Below are 18,898 nucleotides of genomic sequence, written 5' to 3'. Positions count from 1 at the left end.
CTAACTTAAATAAAGATCATGTATAGTATTCATATCCATAAGGTCATGTATAGTATTCTTCTACAGATCTTCAGCAGTACATGCAAAAACAGGCTTCCATTGGTGGACGGAGTAGCTTGAGGTAAAAAAACACGTGTTTTTCATTTCATCACAGTAAGATCTTTAGCATAAAAATTGTATCTTACCCATTACGAACTTAAATTGACATCTTAAAGGTACTAACAGTAAGCATTTCAAGCCTCCTCTTGACCATCATGGAAATCTTAACTTCATCAGTCACAAGACATTTGTAGATGATAGGGTATATTGCGCTCGCTCACATGGAGTGTGTGTTGTCTGTAGCCGCTCAGGTCTGGACCGTCTGGACGGCGGTGGCGGCCTGACAGGATCTCCCTCGGCGATGGACAGGTTCGTCTTGGCGGCGCGAGGAGGAAGGTCTCGCGCCTCGACACTATGCTCAACAAGACTTAACCGATCGGTGGTACTATTCCACCAATACCTATACATGCAAGCTTTTTGGCTAGGGGGTTTGTGTCGGGCATGCACCCCAGGCCCACGAGTAGACCCTAAACGGCCCACTAAGGGACGTACTCGAACATGATCAAGACAAGGGGATAGGCATATCCCACTCGGACTAGTCAAGTGTGTATATGGAAACTACTCGGACCATACCGAGTAGAACTATGTAATTGTACTCGACTAGGACTCAGACTTGTAACTCTGCCCTCCCGTGTATATAAGGGCGGGCAGGGACCCCCTCAAACAGAACAACTCCAGTTCATCTAAGATCAATACAACCAAACTCACAGGACGTAGGGTATTACGCGATCTAGCGGCTCGAACCTGTCTAAATCATGTTCCTTGCATCACCATCGACTCCTTGATTCTCGACGGCCCTTACCGCACAAAAGACTACTAGGGTACCCCCTAGGTGGGTTGCCGGTCTAAAACACCGACAGCTGGCGCGACAGGTAGGGGAGCTCGTCGAGGTTCTCAGCGAGAGCTCGATGGCGCCTGTTGTTTACAAGCCTGTCTTCACCATTGAAGTGGGCGCCACCTTCGTTTTTGGATCATGACTCTACATCGCCAACGGCGCTGGATCGTTTCGACGCCAGATCATCAACGCCCAGGAGAAGAAATCAGAGGATTCGGCCAAGAAAAACCAAAATTTCAAAGTCAACAATCCCGAGTTCGACTACGCGTCGAACTCGACCTCAGTTCGGACTAGTCGGTCCCAGTCACTCCCCAACTCGACTTTGACTCCAAAACGGATCCCATATGGACTCCGCAATAGCCGAAGTCTACCAAAGTTTCCTCACCCGAATTCAACTCGAACAGGAGAAGGACGAAGACGATGACTCCGACTCGGACTATCTCCCAGAGATACCACTGACAGGACCAGCCCAAGGACTGGTAATAACTTCAACAGCACAAGGCAGATTCGTACACTGGGCAGGATTGAGACCATCTCTCCTTGCCCGCGACTACGAGTCGTGCCTTGTCGCTCATATAGACAACCTTCCATACCAAGAAGGCGTCCCACTCACTTCAAGCCGCGAGGAAAGTTCCACAAAAATTGCAACATCAAGCTCTGGAAGCTACTACCCAGACAGAGAGGTCTTTGTTATTACTCAAAACAACAACCCGGGTACTAGCCAACAGCGAACCCCCAGGAGATTAGCACAACTCGACAATGTCTCAGAAGACGAGTCAACAGCTAACGCCCCACAAGACGAAACTTCCGATCAAAGGAACCAAAGAAGGATGCGCAATGCTACTCGGGCTGAACGCCGACAAACGCTGGCTAGAAACATTCCCATCACCAACCTCGAAAGAGCATTTGACGCAGTACAGGCTTAGGAATACAACACTCCACTCGCAGCAATCGCCTCTATCAACCTTATATCAACACTAATATCACGAGACAGAGACAATGAAGTCACAGCTCAGCTCGCACAGCGCGGCAATGGACTAATCGCACAACTCGCAGAACAAGCTTACAAGCTACTCGACAAGGAGTCACCGATCCCGTCTGTTCCCCGCATTGCAGCTCATCAAGAAGGCAGTAGAGGTGCTGCAGCTAACAACAACGAAGTACAAAGGAACGACAACGAAGTTGTAAACCAACCAAGGCAACACAGCTAGGGTTCGAGTAAACACAATGCGCCAATACGCCAGAAGGATGTTTGAGAAGTCAGCTGCACCAACTCCGTAAAAAGTCCTCGCCCTACTCGAAAAAATCACGAAGTATCAAATTTCAGTGATCTACGAGAAATAATCAACAGTCGGCGTGAGCGAGAAGTTGACAACTACAACCACTTCCCTGCTTTCACAAACTGGGTAATGAGGACGAGACTACCCTAGAAGTTTAAACCAACCGGAATAACCAATTATGACGGCAAGCAAGACCCCATTCAATGGCTACGATGCTACTCGCTAGCAATCCAAGCAGCTGGGGGCAACAACAACACCAAAGTTATCCACTTTCCCATATGCATGGAACCAGCACCGCTTACATGGCTTGAGTCACTCAAACCTAGATCAATCGACTCTTGGGCAGACTTGACAAAGACTTTCACCAACAACTACGCCGGCTCCATGGCTAGACCGGGTAATAAGATTGACCTGAGTCAAGTAAAACAGAAAGAAGGTGAAACACTACGCGACTACTTGCGACGATTCTTCAAAAAGAAGGCCACCATAGTTGACATTTCAGAAATAGACGTCATTGAGTGCTTCCAGAATGGACTCTACGATCGACGAACATACCAAGACTTTGGTAGACGACGACCAGCTAATGTCAAAGACCTCAAAGTCATGGTACAACAATGGGCAGATGAAGAAGACAAAGAGCGAGAACGGTTCGGCTCTCATCGTAACCGTGGACGCGACAACAACAACAATGACCAGGATAGAACTCGACACAATGATACTCGAAACAAATTTTCGAGTAATCAAAATCACAAAAGGAAACCCGACAACACCGTTGCTGCCATGACTAACTCCGGGAAAAAGGGATCCCGCAAAAACGATGAAGGGCCAACCTTCACCGAACTACTCAAAAAGCAATGCCCATGGCACCCGACTAGCAAACACTCGGCAAATAGATTGCTGCAGCATGCGCCGAGTAATGCAGGACTTACCCGCACCACCACCCCCTGAAGAGTACAACAAGAAAAAAGATAAGGGCAAGAACAAAGTCCACAACGATGAAGAAGAAGAAGGCGACTTCCAGACCGCCTCCAAAATAGTCAACGTCATTTTCGGCGGAATCCCAGGCACCGCATCCAAGCGAGCCAGCAAACTCGTACTCAGGGAAATCATGGCCATCAAGCTGACAGATCCAACACCGCTGAAATGGTCAGAAGTACCCATATCCTTTAGCAGAAAGGACTAGTGGACAAAATTCTTAGAGCCAGGCTGATTCCCTCTAGTACTCGACCCCGTTGTGGCAGGATCAAAGCTGACAAAGGTACTCATTGATGGTGGAAGTGGACTCAACGTCATTTTTGCCGAAACACTAAGAAAGATGTGCCTCGACGTCACGGAAATGCTCACTCCAACACATTCACCCTTCTATGGCATCGTACCAGGAAACGCAGCTATACCGCTAGGACAAGTCGTCCTCCCAGTTACCTTTGGAACAAAGGAACACTACCGCACCGAGTACATCAGATTTGAAGTCGCCAACTTCGAGACATCTTACCATGCCATACTCGGAAGGCCAGCACTAGCCAAGTTCATAGCCATACCACATTATGTTTACTTGGTACTCAAGATGCCAGAGCCCAAGGGAGAACTAACGCTGCGAGGAGATCTACGGCGATCTTACGAGTGCAACACCGAAGCCGTAGACATTGCCGCAACCTCTCAAGCACCTAGTCCCATGCAACAAGTTTTCACAACCTCAAAGAAGCTTCACCCAACAGAACTCGAGATCCCAGAAAACAAGTCGGGGTCCACAAAGGTGAAACCAGCAAGTGAGAAAGACTTCAAACCAGTCGATCTCCAGACCGGTGACTCTTCCAAGACAGCCCTGATCGGAACAGGGCTAGATCCTAAATAGGAAACTGCGCTTATCAGTTTCCTTCGGGCTAACCACAATATCTTCGTTTGGAAACCAGCTGACATGCCCGATGTGCCCAAGGAATTGATTGATTACTCTCTAAAGGTTGATTCCAAAGCTACTCCAAAATGATAGCGACTTCGCAGGTTCGCCCAAGACAGACGAGAAGCAATCAACAAAGAACTAGCCAAGCTACTCGTGGCAGGGTTCATCAAAGAAGTCTTTCACCCTGACTGGCTAGCCAATCCCGTACTCGTTCACAAGAAAAACAACAAATGGAGAATGTGCGTCGACTACACAGACCTCAACAAACACTATCCAAAAGACCCTTTTGGATTACCCAGGATCGACCAAGTAGTTGACTTCACCGCTGGGTGCGATCTACTATGCTTTCTCAACTGTTACTCAGGCTATCATCAGATAAGCCTCAAAGAAGAAGATCAAGCCAAAACAGCCTTCATCACACCATTTGGGACTTTCTGCTACAAGACAATGTCATTTGGACTAAAAAATGCAGGCGCAACCTATCAACGAGTTATACAAATGTACTTTGAAAAGCAATTACATCGTAATGTTGAAGCATACGTGGACGACGTAGTCGTCAAAACAAGAAACCAGGAGGAACTCATCGCCGATTTGGAGGAAACCTTCTCAAGCTTACGAGCTTTCCGATGGAAACTCAACCCTACCAAGTGCATTTTCGGAGTACCTTCTAGCAAGCTACTCGGGTTCATCATTAGCCATCGTGGCATTGAGGCCAACCCAGAGAAAATATCTGCCATCACAAACATTCAAGCACCAGCTAGCATCAAGGATGTGCATAAACTCATAGACTGCATGGCAGCTCTCAATCGGTTTATCTCGAGACTTGGAGAACGGGGACTACCCTTCTTCAAGCTTCTCAAATGACAGGACAAGTTCAAATGGACAGAAAAGGCATTCAAGGCATTAACGCAACTCAAAGACTTTTTGTCAAAGCCTCCAATCCTCACTGCTCCATCTCCAAATGAGGATTTGCTCCTATACATAGCAGCTACTACTCACGTCGTCAGCACGGTGATAGTAGTCGAACAGTCTGAACCAGGCCACGTTTACAAAGTCCAAATACCTGTGTACTTCGTCAATGAAGTACTCTCGGACTCCAAAACTCGGTACTCACTGATACAAAAACTCCTATACGCAATTTTGCTCACTTCATGAAAGATGCACTATTATTTCCAAGAACACAGCATCACAGTCACCACTGACTTCCCGCTCGGCGAAATTCTCCACAATAGAGATGCCACGGGAGAATCTCCAAATGGGCAGTTGAACTCGGAGCTCTAACCTTAGACTTTAAACCAAGGACAGCTATCAAATACGAGGCTTTGGTCGACTTCGTGGCTGAATGGACTGAAAATCAGGTACCAACACCAATCGAGAGGCCAGAGCACTGGGTAATGTACTTCGACGGATCCCTCAAACTCGAAGGAGCCGGTGCAGGAGTACTCCTCATCTCCCCAAAGGTAGACCAACTCAAATACGTACTGCAAATCTTCTGGGAAGCATCAAACAACGAAGCCAAGTACGAAGCACTACTACACGGCCTTCGTCTTGCAATCTCCCTCGGAATCAAAAGACTACTGGTATACAGCGACTCACTAGTCGTCATAAACCAAGTCAATGACGAATAGGATCGAAATAAGGACAACATGGACGCTTACTGCAAAGAAGTCCGCAAACTGGAAAACAAGTTCTCAGGCTTGGAATTTCACCACATCGTCCGCGACAACAACGTAGCCACCGACGTATTATCGAAAATGGGCTCAACTCGTGCAGTGGTTCCAGCAGGAATTTTCGTACACGAACTCCATAAGCCATCCATACCAGAACAAGTCGCTCCACCGGCAACCAAGACTACAGAAGTTACTCGAGAAATCATGATGATAGAAGTCGACTGGAGGACACCCTTCATTGACTACATCAAGGACCACAAGTTACCTTCCGACAAAAATCAAGCTGAGCAAATCTCCCGACGAGAAAAAAACTACGTTCTAGTCGAAGAAAAGCTCTACAGGAAAAGTGCATCATCAGGGGTGCTCATGAAGTGTGTCACCCATGAAGATGGTCAAGAAATCTTAGAAAAAATTCACAAGGGGATCTGTGGCAACCAGGCATCCTCACGAACAATAGTAGGCAAGGCTTTCCGAGCAGGTTTCTACTGACCGATGGCTTTGGCCGATGCGAAACAGTTAGTTAAGAAATGCAAAGGCTGTAAATTCTTCACTAAACAACAGCATGTCCCTACCTACAAGCTAGTCACAATACACCGAACATGGCCTTTTGCTTGTTGGGGGCTAGACATGATAGGGCCATTGCCAACAGCACCAGGAGGATTCAACCGAGTACTCGTGGCCATCGACAAATTCACCAAGTGGATCGAGGTCAAACTAGTCACTTGCCCCAAGGCAGACCGAGTCCTCGACTTCTTGGATGAAATTGTACACCGATACAGCTTTCCAAATAGAATCATCACAGACCTGGGGTCTAACTTCAACAATCACGACTTCTAGGAATACTGTGAGAATAGTGGAATTGACGTCCACTACGTCTCGGTTGCTCACCCACGAGCCAATGGACAAGTCGAGCGTGCCAATGGCATGATACTCGATGCTCTCAAGAAATGACTACATGATGTCGGCAATACAAAAGGAGGCAAATGGCTCAAAGAATTACCTAATGCTCTGTGGGGATTATGGACCCAACCATGCAAGACTACTGGGCTTTCTCCCTATTTTCTAGTATATGGCTCAGAAGCTATACTACCCGCGGACGTCATGTGGCAATCCCCTTCAGTCGAGCCATGCGACAAAGAAATGGCAGAAGAAATGAGACACACGGATTTGGACAGCCTAGAAGAGGTAAGATGCGCAACATTAGTCCAATCAGCCAGATATCTTGACGGGTTAAGACGATACCACGACCGCAACGTTAAAGAATGGTCCTTCAACCTAGGCGACATGGTTCTCAAACAAATCTAAGACACATCAGGATTGCATAAACTCAATTCACCATGGGAGGGTCCCTACATCATATCCAAGGTCACCGGACCTGGATGTTACAGACTACAAGAACTTTCAGGAGAACAAGTACCAAACTCTTGGAACATAGAACATCTCTGTTGCTACTACCCGTAGTAGACAAAAGAACTCGAGTTATTGCTTCAAGCAGAAACTCATTTCAACTACTCGAGCCAACAGCTCGACTACCGACTACAAGATATACTACTCTCGACACAAGACTACCAAAACAGGCATTCCAGCTTTGGCACAAAGTCTCAAAAGAAGAACAATTTTTTTACTCAAGTCCGAGGACAAATCAAAAGTTACATACAAGTAAAGGTACTCAAAATACAATACAAAAGGACTACAAGCAATTGCTTACTAGCGGGCTGCATTTAAGCCTCAGGCTTTTACAATATCATAAGGCCACTCAGGTCTGCCGACTACAATGGAAAGGGCCCACACGCAAGGAAGCTACGCAAAACGCAGCCATATCCAGGTCCTCTACCCAAGGCAACACCAGGTACTCTTGCACCGCCGCTGCCTTGACAGCGGCAACAATGAATCCCGCGTGCTGCGCAAAGAAGGAAACAAGGCTACTCTTTTGCTAGCCTTGTGAAACCGTCCCACACTGCGGCCACACCTCCACCTCTACGAGAGCCGGATAAAGACCACGACACTCATCACCCATCACTCACGAATTCCAGCACGTACCTGGCTGGATCACGAGCTGCAGCTGTAGCGATGAAACCTCCTATGAGGATTCTTCTAGCATCGCGGCTATCCCTACGAGTGCTAGAGTCTGTGGAGGGAAGGTCGCCCCAGTCTACGAGGAATCTTCTAGCACCGGTGTACTATTTGAAGGCTCTCTACACTCAAACAACAGCAACCGAAGGCAGACCATCGCTACTCAAAGCATGATGCGGGTCGATCTCCATGGCGATCTATTTATAGCCAAGCGCTACAACCACCAACCACCCAGGAGTTACTATTCGCCCATGATCGATGAGTCTGGATGACCTCTGACTCTGCCCACGTGAAAGCATTCACACCACAAAAGACAAAAGAGTACAGTACACCCGTGCACCCCCCATTCAAAGCGTAAAAAAGCAGATTACTCGACAACAACGCAAATATTCAAACTCAGCACTCGGAACCGCTCCAAATAACAAAGGATGGACAAGTGTTCATTTCACAAACAAAAATATCGTTCCAAGTACTCGAAAGCTTACAAGAGTACACAAGACCTAAGGTTCCTCCAAAGACACAAATTCAGACATCTTCGACGCGATCGGCTCAGCCTCCTCGAGGTACTGCGCATAGGCCTCCTCCGTGCAGTTGCGAGCAATGCCGTCACCAGCTGCCGTCAAATCTGCTCTCGGGTAATACGACTTGACTACAACAAGGACTTGTTTACACACAACCTTGCAGAGGCCAGCCACCTTACTCGAAGCAGCCTTCAAGCGGTCGACTAGTGAGCGAGGTCCCGCATCCTCTTCAAGAGGGGCAATGGCATTCACCAAGTCTTGAGCGACATCAGTTAACTCTTGAAGTCTTCCTATGGTCTGGCCATGATCTCTACAGGCCACCATGGCCATATCAAGCATCACTCCATTCTAGTTCTTCCTGTCTCACTGATGCTTGCAGGCAGCCTGTGCTTCAGCTAGCGCAGCCCAAAGATGATAAGCCTCATCAGCTACTCGGTCATGCGCATTCCTCCAGTCAAGGAGTTGGCTACTCGTGGCAGCCTCCTTCCTCTTGAGCTCTGCAAAAAACGACCAAGTTCAATAACCGACTACAGTCGGACATACTTGGAGAATGGAAAGTACTCATCTTGATAATTTTTATTCAAAGGCTTTTAACGGCTCTCCAGTTTCTGCTGCAAAACTTCGTGGTCCGACCGCTCAACAGCAAAAGACTTCGCACCATTTTCATGAACTCTTAAGGATTCCGTAAGCCAGGCACACTCCTGCTCCAATTGCTCATTTTGTTCCTGAAGTGCCCGAGCATTCCTTTGAGTCCTGTCATATAGATCCTGCAAAGAAAAGCAAATGGTCAAGTCCCTTAGCTACAAAAGCAGTCAGACAAGCGAAGAAACACACCTGAAAACTCTGCATAGCTCTCTGAAACTCCGACTCTGACGGAAGCCCGAGTACTGAACGTTGAGTACTCTTCACAACATGAGGAGTTGTACCCAGGGTTGTACCTAAAGGGACAAACATTAGTCAGACAAAACAAGCGACTGCAATACCAGTACCCCGGCTACATATTTGGTGCAATTGTCTCTTTGGTCTTCTCCACATCAACTACAGCCAGAACACCGCCAGTAGACGTTGACAAAGGTACACCTCCAGAACCCGAAGCAACTGAAGGATCCTCCACTGAGCGGACCACCTCTTGAAGCATGGACATGGTGGCTCCAAGATGACTTGTATCAACTCCGGATACATCATCAACAGACAGATCATCCAAGGGAGCAGAAAGAGTAGTCGAGGGACAAGACTCTACTCCTGCCTCCACAGGGATAGTCTCCTCTGCATCCCTACATCAAAATAAGTCATCACACGACTTCCAGGAAGCTCGACAACACAAACCAAGAATTAAAAACCCACCGAGTTGATCGTGGCGGCAATCGCACACGTTTCTTCTCAGCAACAGGCGGCCGAGTACTCGGCACCGCAGGAGCAGCAGAAGGTGTAGTTGTCTCGCTAAGTCCTGCAGAAATAGGGTCAAGACTACAACAAACTCAGACCAACAAAAATAGTCGGAGGGAAAGCTCACCACTAGCGATCACATTGGACAATAAGGAGCCAGTAGCAACTACTGGCGATACTCCCTTCGCAACATCCACCACTCCAGCAGGCAAACCCAGAACTGCCTGGTCAGGGACTGGCAGCGCAGTAGCCGACGGAGCCTGAACTGTTAGCTCGGGGGCTACTCCAGCATCTGCTGGCGGCACCTCCCCTGGCACCTCTTCAACAGACGCAACATCAACGCCCTTGGCGGTCACGACTACTTCATCAGAAGTAGCCTCATCGCCATCAGGAGTCGCGTTGACACCCTTTTCAGACAAATAAAATCATCAAGAGAATACAGGGTAAACTCTACCAGTTACCAATGGATACACGACTACATACCTTGGTACCCTGAGACTTCTCAGGAGTTGAAGTCGAGGCAAACTTAGCAGCAGACTTCTTGCGGACTACTCGGCGTTTCTTCACAGGAGGAGAAGGCTCGCCCTCTGATTCCTCAGCAACCAATTCTTCTTCAGAGTGCGCCAGATAGCCAGCAAGAACCCGGGACTACAAAAATAAGCAGATACTCAAACAATATCCCAAAAGCTCAAAAGGTACAAGTCAAGTAAAAGACCATACCTCTTGTGGCTAATACCAGGCATCAAACTGGCGAAGAGCTGAAGGAATAACTGGTACTCCTTGATAGTTCCTGAAGAACTTGGCCAGCAGCACCTCCACATCATCGTCAGAAATGTCATCAGGAGACATACGCGATGAGTCATTAAAACCCGAGTACTGCCCACCCGGGTGAGCCCGCTTCTGCAAAGGTTATACTCTCCTCTTCAGAAAGCTGGCTGCCACATTAATTCCAGTCAAACCCAGTGCCTTCAACCTAGCAATCTGGGTAAGCAAGTTGTTGATCTCAGGAGAATCTTCAGGTTCACTGACCCAGTTCTCTGCATGCTTCGGGGCGTGACCAGTGACTACCGGCAAGCGAGGCTCATGGTTTCCAATGTAGAACCACCTCCTCTTCCACTCCTTATGGGAATCTGTCAAGTTATAATCAAGATACGCGCCCGAGTTCCTGAGTTGGAACCCGGCGCCTCCAAAGACCTCTATCCTAATGGCACTAGGCTGAGGCTTGCAACGAAACAATTTCCTAAACAACTCAAGGCTAGGAGGAACGCCTAAGTAAACCTCACACAGGTGCACAAAAATTGACATATGCAGCACACCATTGGGATTCAAGTGAACCAACTGAAGGTTGTAGTACTCGAGGATACCTCTGAAGAAGTCGGAGGTGGGCACTGTCAGTCCCCTCTCCACAAAGTGCGCAAGCATGACAATCTCGTTGGGATGCTTTTCAAACTACCACGCATTAGCAAATGCAGGCCTCCACTCGAGTACCTCCTTTGGCTACAGAAGCTTGGCGTCGACAAGCACCTGAACGGCCGCCTCCCTCATCACTGAGTTCTGCCACGTCACTCCAGGTGGTGGCGACGCAGTCTGGTTCGTCGGACCCACCTTCGGTGCCAGCAACACAAGCTCCTTCCCCTTCTTCAGTTTCACCTTACCCGCGGCCGGAGCTTTTCCCTGAGTCTTTTCGGGTTTCTTCCCCATCTTCTTGGTGCGCATCCGCCGACTTCAGCCACAGCAGGGACAAGACAACCTCGGATCTCTATCAAAGAAATGCAATGGCGGCGGCGGCGCTGGACAATCGCGACGGCGCAAAAGAGGAACAGAAAAGTGGGGGAAGAAGAAAAACAGATCTGTTATAGTGGAACGCAACCCTAACTGAAAGGGGGCCCTCCAGTTATATCTCCGCCGCCTCCGGATTCCAAGCGTCAGTTACGCAACGGGTAGGTTTTAAACAAATTTATTGCCATAACACCCAACGGCTACTCCTATCAACGGGTTTTGACCACTTCAACGACAAAAATCACCTAAGTGCTCGAGGGCTGCGGGTACCGTACTCGATGGTTAGAATTTTTTTTTAGATTACCAAGAGTAAAACAGCCAAGAAGCAGGATTGACCCTAAGCCTGACTCTCCGACTCAACCTAAGGATCGGGGACTACTCTATATGGAGTGCGATTGTCATCGCACTACCATATAAAATTCTTGGAATAGAAGCAACTCGAAGGAACAAGAAGAGTACCTTCCAGCCACGCGACAGTACTCGAGCACTTTGGACACTACAACCTCTACGAAGAACTACTCGGATGGTGCCCACAGTACTCGAGATTGTGGCGCACGACTACAAAGTACTCGGGGGCTTGTCGGGCATGCACCCCAGGCCCACGAGTAGACCTTGAATAGCCCACTAAGGGACGTACTCAGACATGATCAAGACAAGGGGATAGGCATATCCCACTCGGACTAGTCAAGTGTGTATATGGAAACTACTCGTACCATACCGAGTAGAACTATGTAATTGTACTCGACTAGGACTCAGACTTGTAACTCTGCCCTCCCGTGTATATAAGGGCGGGCAGGGACCCCCTCAAACAGAACAACTCCAGTTCATCTAAGATCAATACAACCAAACTCACAGGACGTAGGGTATTACGCAATCTAGCGGCCCGAACCTGTCTAAATCGTGTTCCTTGCATCACCATCGACTCCTTGATTCTCGACAACCCTTACCGCACAAAAGACCACCTAGGGTACCCCCTAGGCGGGTTGCCGGTCTAAAACACTGACAGTTTATTTTTGCCAAAAGCGACTAGTGTAGGTCCTTACTTTCAATATTTTAACCATAAGTTCTACGTTCATTTACCATTTTAAGTTAGCAACTATACTAAATAAGCATAGTTTCCAAGCAATTTATGACAAGCATCAATATTAAGGTCATCCTCAAGTTCCATTCTTACTCAATGTAGCATAGCGATCAAGCAGTCCCAAACTGTGAGAGGCAGACGAATCGATTCGAATTTCTTAACCATGCATGGCGAACCTAATCCCACGATATCTACGCATCTCGAAAGGTCGCTTCACTTATTAGCCGTCCCCATCAATCCCCAAGCACGTGGACAGGGCCTACTTCCCTTGGCATACAAGGCTCCATAGTCCTGGACGATGCCGTACTATGACTGCACCTGTAGCCACATGATGCATAAGGGGAACTATGTTCTAGAGATAGTAGGGATAAAGCCACGCCCCAGTTCAATCAGGTACTAGGCTTCCTCATCCCATACTAGGTATGAGACAAGTACTTTCAATCACTTGATCACGAACACTATCACATCTCGACCTTAGTCAAATTTCATGTAGACAAACGGGGCAAACCACCGAATACCGAACATAAGCCCGGCCCCATCCATCATCCTTAGAGTTGCAACAAAAGGAAAATCATCCAACTCCTATAACTCGCGAGTGACAGGCAATCACTCAACTTTTACCGAGTTCTATTAAGCATTGCAACTACTCGTCTTATCATACTAGTGTTCAGATCAAAGGGTACTAAGTCCGTGCATCTACGGTTTCAATCAACTCCTGGAACGTAAATGCGCAATCAAAGCAACAATCATATTGCATGTATTTAAAGATAGGAAATCATGCTCCGGGGCTTGCTTTCAGATTCAGAAAAAGTTAGTGGTTCTTCGGCTTGCTCTTGCTCAGGCTCAACTCCCACATGATGCAAATCCGCTGTGGGCTCCTCTTCTTGCGTTGGGTGAAGCTCGTAGGTGCTGTCGGCGAGGTTCACTTCTACATGATATGAAAGTGCAATGATTCAACATGCAAGTTCAGAGTCTGAATGGCATTTCATATATTATTATAAAGCAAACTTCACTATAATACTAAACAAACTTAGATCGACACTTAATGTCATTGCTTCATAAAACAGGTAGTTTACGATTTAAAACTTCGGTTTAACTTGATGGTGATTGTGTTCATATATACCCTAAGTTATTTAAACTTAAGATCGGAAAGTTATCTTCTTTCTAAATATTTTTCTACACCTCTTCCAATTCACTATTTATCCTTAATAGCACTTAATAGTTTCTTTTATTCATTTAAACAAGTTCATCTTCCAAATTTTATTTCACTAACCAATAGTAAGCTATGAAGCTGAACATTTAATAGTGACTCAACCATATAAAGACTAAGCTACTGTAAAAATTTGAGATTCATTGGAGGTGCACAAAAATAATTAAAATTGTTTCATTACTCTAAGGTAGCATGCACTTAACTATTTTTAACTCAAAATATACAGTGAATCTGGGGGTGAAATTTTACCATTAGGTTACAGGGGTGAAAAGGAGGCTTTAGTGAATTTTTCATGATTTTTAGTGAAGGACATATATTTTCCATATATTACTCCTATTTATCTTTCTCTAAAAAGAAAAGTGGTTTTCATTAAGTTTCAGTCAGGGTCTCATATTTCCCCTGTGAACTAATCTTCCTTACTGACCTACTCCATGTGGTTTCATATTTTTCTCATCTCTGGATTGAACTTTATGCAAAAATAAAGATTTATCCTTAGATTTCAATTATAAAACTAAAACAGTGAGTTAAACATCTATGCTAGCTTCCGTGTCATTTTTCTAAGCTTCCATTCTCTGAAACAAACACTTGAGAGTTAGATTCATCATTTTTTTAATTTTTCTTTGATTTTTTATGATTTAAATGGTCTAAACAAGAAATAAATCATAAGTGAAACATTTCTACAGTAACATGTGCAAGATCATTTTTATATGAAACTAGACATTACACTGAGTCCAACAAAGTTGAGGTTGCATTTTTCTGATTTTCTACAACTTTTGGTGCATTTCCAAATGTCATCTCATTTTCTGAAAATTTAATTCAATTTAACCGAAACATATCGGGACCCTTAACAGTTTTGAATATGGCAGATATGCCCTCGACTTCTTATAGATAGGCCCTCGCAAGATCTAAATCTTCTCAACTAAGTCCTTATGGCGGCCGGTGGCGAGGCGGCGTGATTCCGGCGAACCTAGGGTTCTAACTAGAGCAAGAAGTACTTGGGGAGGCGTGGGAGCTCACCGGGCGGGTGGCGCGGAGAGGCTCGTCGGGGCGGAACGCGCGTGGGGAAAGCTTCACGGTGGCGGTGGCGGTCCTTGCGACGTTCTGGCGATGCCAGTCCCTTCGGTGAACAACGGGCGAGCGCTTGAGCTGCACGAGGGGGCGGCGAAGCGATGGCAAGCGGCGGCGCGGGGCTACGCTGCTCGAAGGTAGGGGCTCCACGGCGGGGCAGCCTGGTGGCACGTGGGAGAGAGCAAAGGAGCGGGGCGGAAGGAAACTAGTGCGGGGAAGGGGAGCTCTGGGCGGCGTGAAGCCTTTTATAGGCCGGAGCAGCACGGGTGAGGCGAGGCGCTGCGGGTGGGGCCGGGGCATCGAGCAGGAGAGACGACTTTATCGGAGCGGAGGATTGGCGAAGCTGGCGCTCGAGGCGTCCTGTCCAGGGTGCCGGTTGGTGGAGGCAGCGGTGGCCGGTGCCGAGCGCGTCGCGAGGGGCGCGTGCGCTGCAGCAAGGCAATGGCAAGGCGGAGGCGGTGCAGAGGGGCTGCAGAGGGGCCATGCGACCGTGCGCTTGACTGGGTGGCCGCGGCCGGCAACTGGGTGAAGGTGCGGCGCCGGTGGACGCATGCCACGTGCGGCGCGATGCGGACGCGTTCTGGCGCGAGTAGTTCGCGGTGCAATATCTTATATTAATTCAGTGAGCTAGAATCCGTTGGTTTTGGGGGTTGAGATATCTTATATTCTTGCTATATATCAATGGCTCCCTGCATGATCTCTCATTGTCATTGGCGTTGAAATCTAATCCGAATCGCCTCACCGCTATGGCAGAGATCTCCTTTGTTGTTCCCCTCATTCAAGATCGATGAGCCACGCACTATGCCTCTGGTGCATGTATTCATGGTTCTGTTCTTCCTCGTGTCCCCTTCAAACCCTACGTTTAGGCTTTGCTTTTGCAGTTATTAACAACGTTGGTCAGAAAATAACAGCACCATGATCTAATTAACTTTATCATGCTCTCACAAAATTTAATTGTCTCGTTGGTTCAAATTAAATTTAAATGGAGCAATAAATATGACTTTTGCAGCGGAAACCGTGAAATAAATCTATTTTCAGAAGCAAAACACTGTACAAACTTTATTAATCTCTAATGCACATTATCCCGTTGGTTCAAATTAGATTAGAGACTAAAACTATGCAAAAAACATCAATTAAATGCTTCTGGAAATAGAAAAAACTATTTATCAGACGTTACTGTGCAAAACGCGAAAATCGGCCCAGCCGCAAAAACGGCCCACAGCCCGTTCCCGCGCGCGGCCCGCTCGCCCGACGCCGGCGGCCTGCTAACGCGGCCCACGAAGACGGCCTGCTAAGGCGGCTCGGCGCCGGCCTCTCGCGCGGCCGCGGTAGGCAGGCCACAACCTGGGCCTGGGCCGCAAAAGCGGCCTGCTGCCGCGTCCCGCCTGGGCCGAAACTGGCCCGGACGATCTCGACCGCCCGTCCAAATCCGACGGCCAGGCGTCAATCACGGCGGAACAAAAACCGGCCGTCGGCCGGCTCCCTGAAACCCTAGCGCCATTCCATTCTTTCCCCCGTGCGCTCTCGCCGCGGCGGCGGCGGCGGGGCTGTCTCTCCCGCGCCCGGCGATGGCCGGCGGCGGCGATGGAGGGATGGCCCCGCCGGCGCACGGCCGCGGCAGCCCCCTCCCCCTCTTTTCTAGCCTCCCCCCTTCCTCCCTTCGAAAACCCCGAAAAGACGAGATCCAGAGGGCCATGGCGACCATGGAGAAGGGCCGGCGCCACCGCGGGTCCCCTCGCCGGCGCGCGCGTCCACCCCGAGGGTTGGGCGCGCCACCGTCGAGCGGTCCTTTGGTGGTGCTATTGCCCCCCCCCCCCCTCCCCGAGCCCCGAGCGGATGCGCCGGCGGTTCGGGTGGACTTGTTCCCCGGCGAGCCCGAGGCTCAGCCGGCCTTTGCCGCTCGCCGTCGGTGGACGTGCGGCGGTGAAGGCGACAGCAGGTAAGTCTCCCCGCGTCCCTCTTTTCTTTAGATCTAGGGTTAGGGTTAGGGTTTCACATTTCTGTTTCTGTTCTATCTTCTTCTTTTTCTCGATCTACTTGTTTTTCCCGATCTAGAAGAGCTTCTAGTAGGTGTCTGATACCATTATTAGGGCCTAGCCTAGGATCTCTAGATGCACATCTAGTCGGGATCGTGAGAGAGATGAAGGTCATGGTGTTCCAGGTGAGTGCCGAGTGTGAGTGAGAGAGAAATGGGGTTACCTTCACCCCTAGAGGTGGGAGCAGCAGAGCTGCTGGCCATCGCGGGTTCTGTCGGTGGAGTCTGCGCAAGGCAGCGACGCGCAGTGCCGAGCCCGGTCGCCGGCGAGGTGGCGGTGGTGCTTCCCGCCGCTACTGCGCAAACCTAGATCGGTAGGTGTGTCGGTGGGGCGGCTGGCTACGGCGAACCTCGTGAGCCGAGCCGGGTCCCCCACCCTGTTTATATAGCGCAGCGCGACAGGGGCCCACCACCCATTGCTAGGGTGAGCGCCCCCGATCAGGGCGCAGATCAAGGTCCTGATTGGCCTTTGGGCCCATCGGGAAAGAGATCAATCTAACATTGGCACCTCCCAATTTGGCCAACTAAACAAGACCTTGGACTTTGGCCGCTCAATTGGAGCGCCTCTGCCAAAGTGTCAGTAATAAATTTACGTGCAATTCACAGTGCAAGGGGCTGCACATGTTTTAGAATCTTGGTTATGTGCATCACATGCCAACGATTTGTGCTATCTGTCCATCTATATTTCATTTCTAATGAAATTGTCAGTTTTTAGTGATGATGTCCAAGCTTTCAAATAAAATCTCAGTCAGAAAACAATGAAAGCGTATTCAACGACTATTTGCGTATAGCTAGATAGCTAGCTATATATCGTCCATTACATTTTATACCAGCTGTTACAGTGTTGCTATTCCAGAATTATATGAAATAAATCATATATGCATTTAATTAGTATGGATTACTGAATGAGCAAGGATAATGACTTATCATGCATTATATTTTGGGGCTTGTTGTGTTTCCAAAACTATCCGTGGTCGTGGAATAGAACTTGTTTCGAAACTTGCCTTTTGGTTTCCCTCCGAAGAAGCTGTTGTATGAGCAACTCGTTTTTAGGCAAACTGTCCATCCACTACACGGACAATTTGATTCAGTGAGCTACAATCAGTGGCTCCCTGCATCTCTCTCGTTGTGAAATCTAATCCAAATCGCCTCGCCGCGATGATCCAGCCTCATGGCCGGCAGAGAGATCTCCTTGGTTGTTCCCCTCATTCAAGATCGATGAGCCACGCACTATGCCTCTGGTGCATGTATTCATGGTTCTGTTCTTCCTCGTGTCCCCTTCAAACCCTACGTTTAGGCTTTGCTTTTGCTAGACCTGATCTCGCATTTTGTTCTCCAGAGCAGCCAAGGAAGTCGATGGGCGTTCACTGCAAACATGATCACACTCCATTTGCTCCGACATTCATTGCGCTTCTTGGAATGAAACAGAACGAAGCATGGATGTTCTTCGGCCATGGCCTTGTTTAGCCATCCTAACTTGAGCAGTCTCATCTTGCTAGGTGCCAAAATTGAAATACAAACTAGCAGATGAACATGGGAAAGATGTAAGCACCCGTCGGTGTCCCTCTAAAGAAAACAAAAAAAAAAATCCAAAATCCATCTTCATCGAGTCAATGACTAAAGAACAAAAAACAAAGGGATCATTTTCATCATGTGACTAAGTTTCCGACTAAAATGGAGCCGAATTTGTTGAAGCACCGGCGCACGAAGGGGCGTTCGGGCGTCACCATCCTCATCTACAAATTGGAAAGCGTGCACGGAAAATCATGCGAGTCCAAACCCCACACGCTCTATCCCCTTTCTTCGTCGCCGTAACGAACAGGGAAAAGCCAGCACGCACTAGAATCGTGCCCACCCACCCGTACCCTCACTGACGCGCGGGCCCCAGATGCGCGAAAAGCGAATTTGACCCCACTTGTCATGCGGGCCAGGCGCGAAACCGTCGAGCGAGCCTTATCTCCACA

The sequence above is a fragment of the Setaria viridis genome, chromosome 8 (assembly GCF_005286985.2).
Source record: "Setaria viridis chromosome 8, Setaria_viridis_v4.0, whole genome shotgun sequence".
In the NCBI taxonomy this organism is placed as follows: Eukaryota; Viridiplantae; Streptophyta; class Magnoliopsida; order Poales; family Poaceae; genus Setaria; species Setaria viridis.
Note: the sequence above shows the minus strand (reverse complement) of the source record.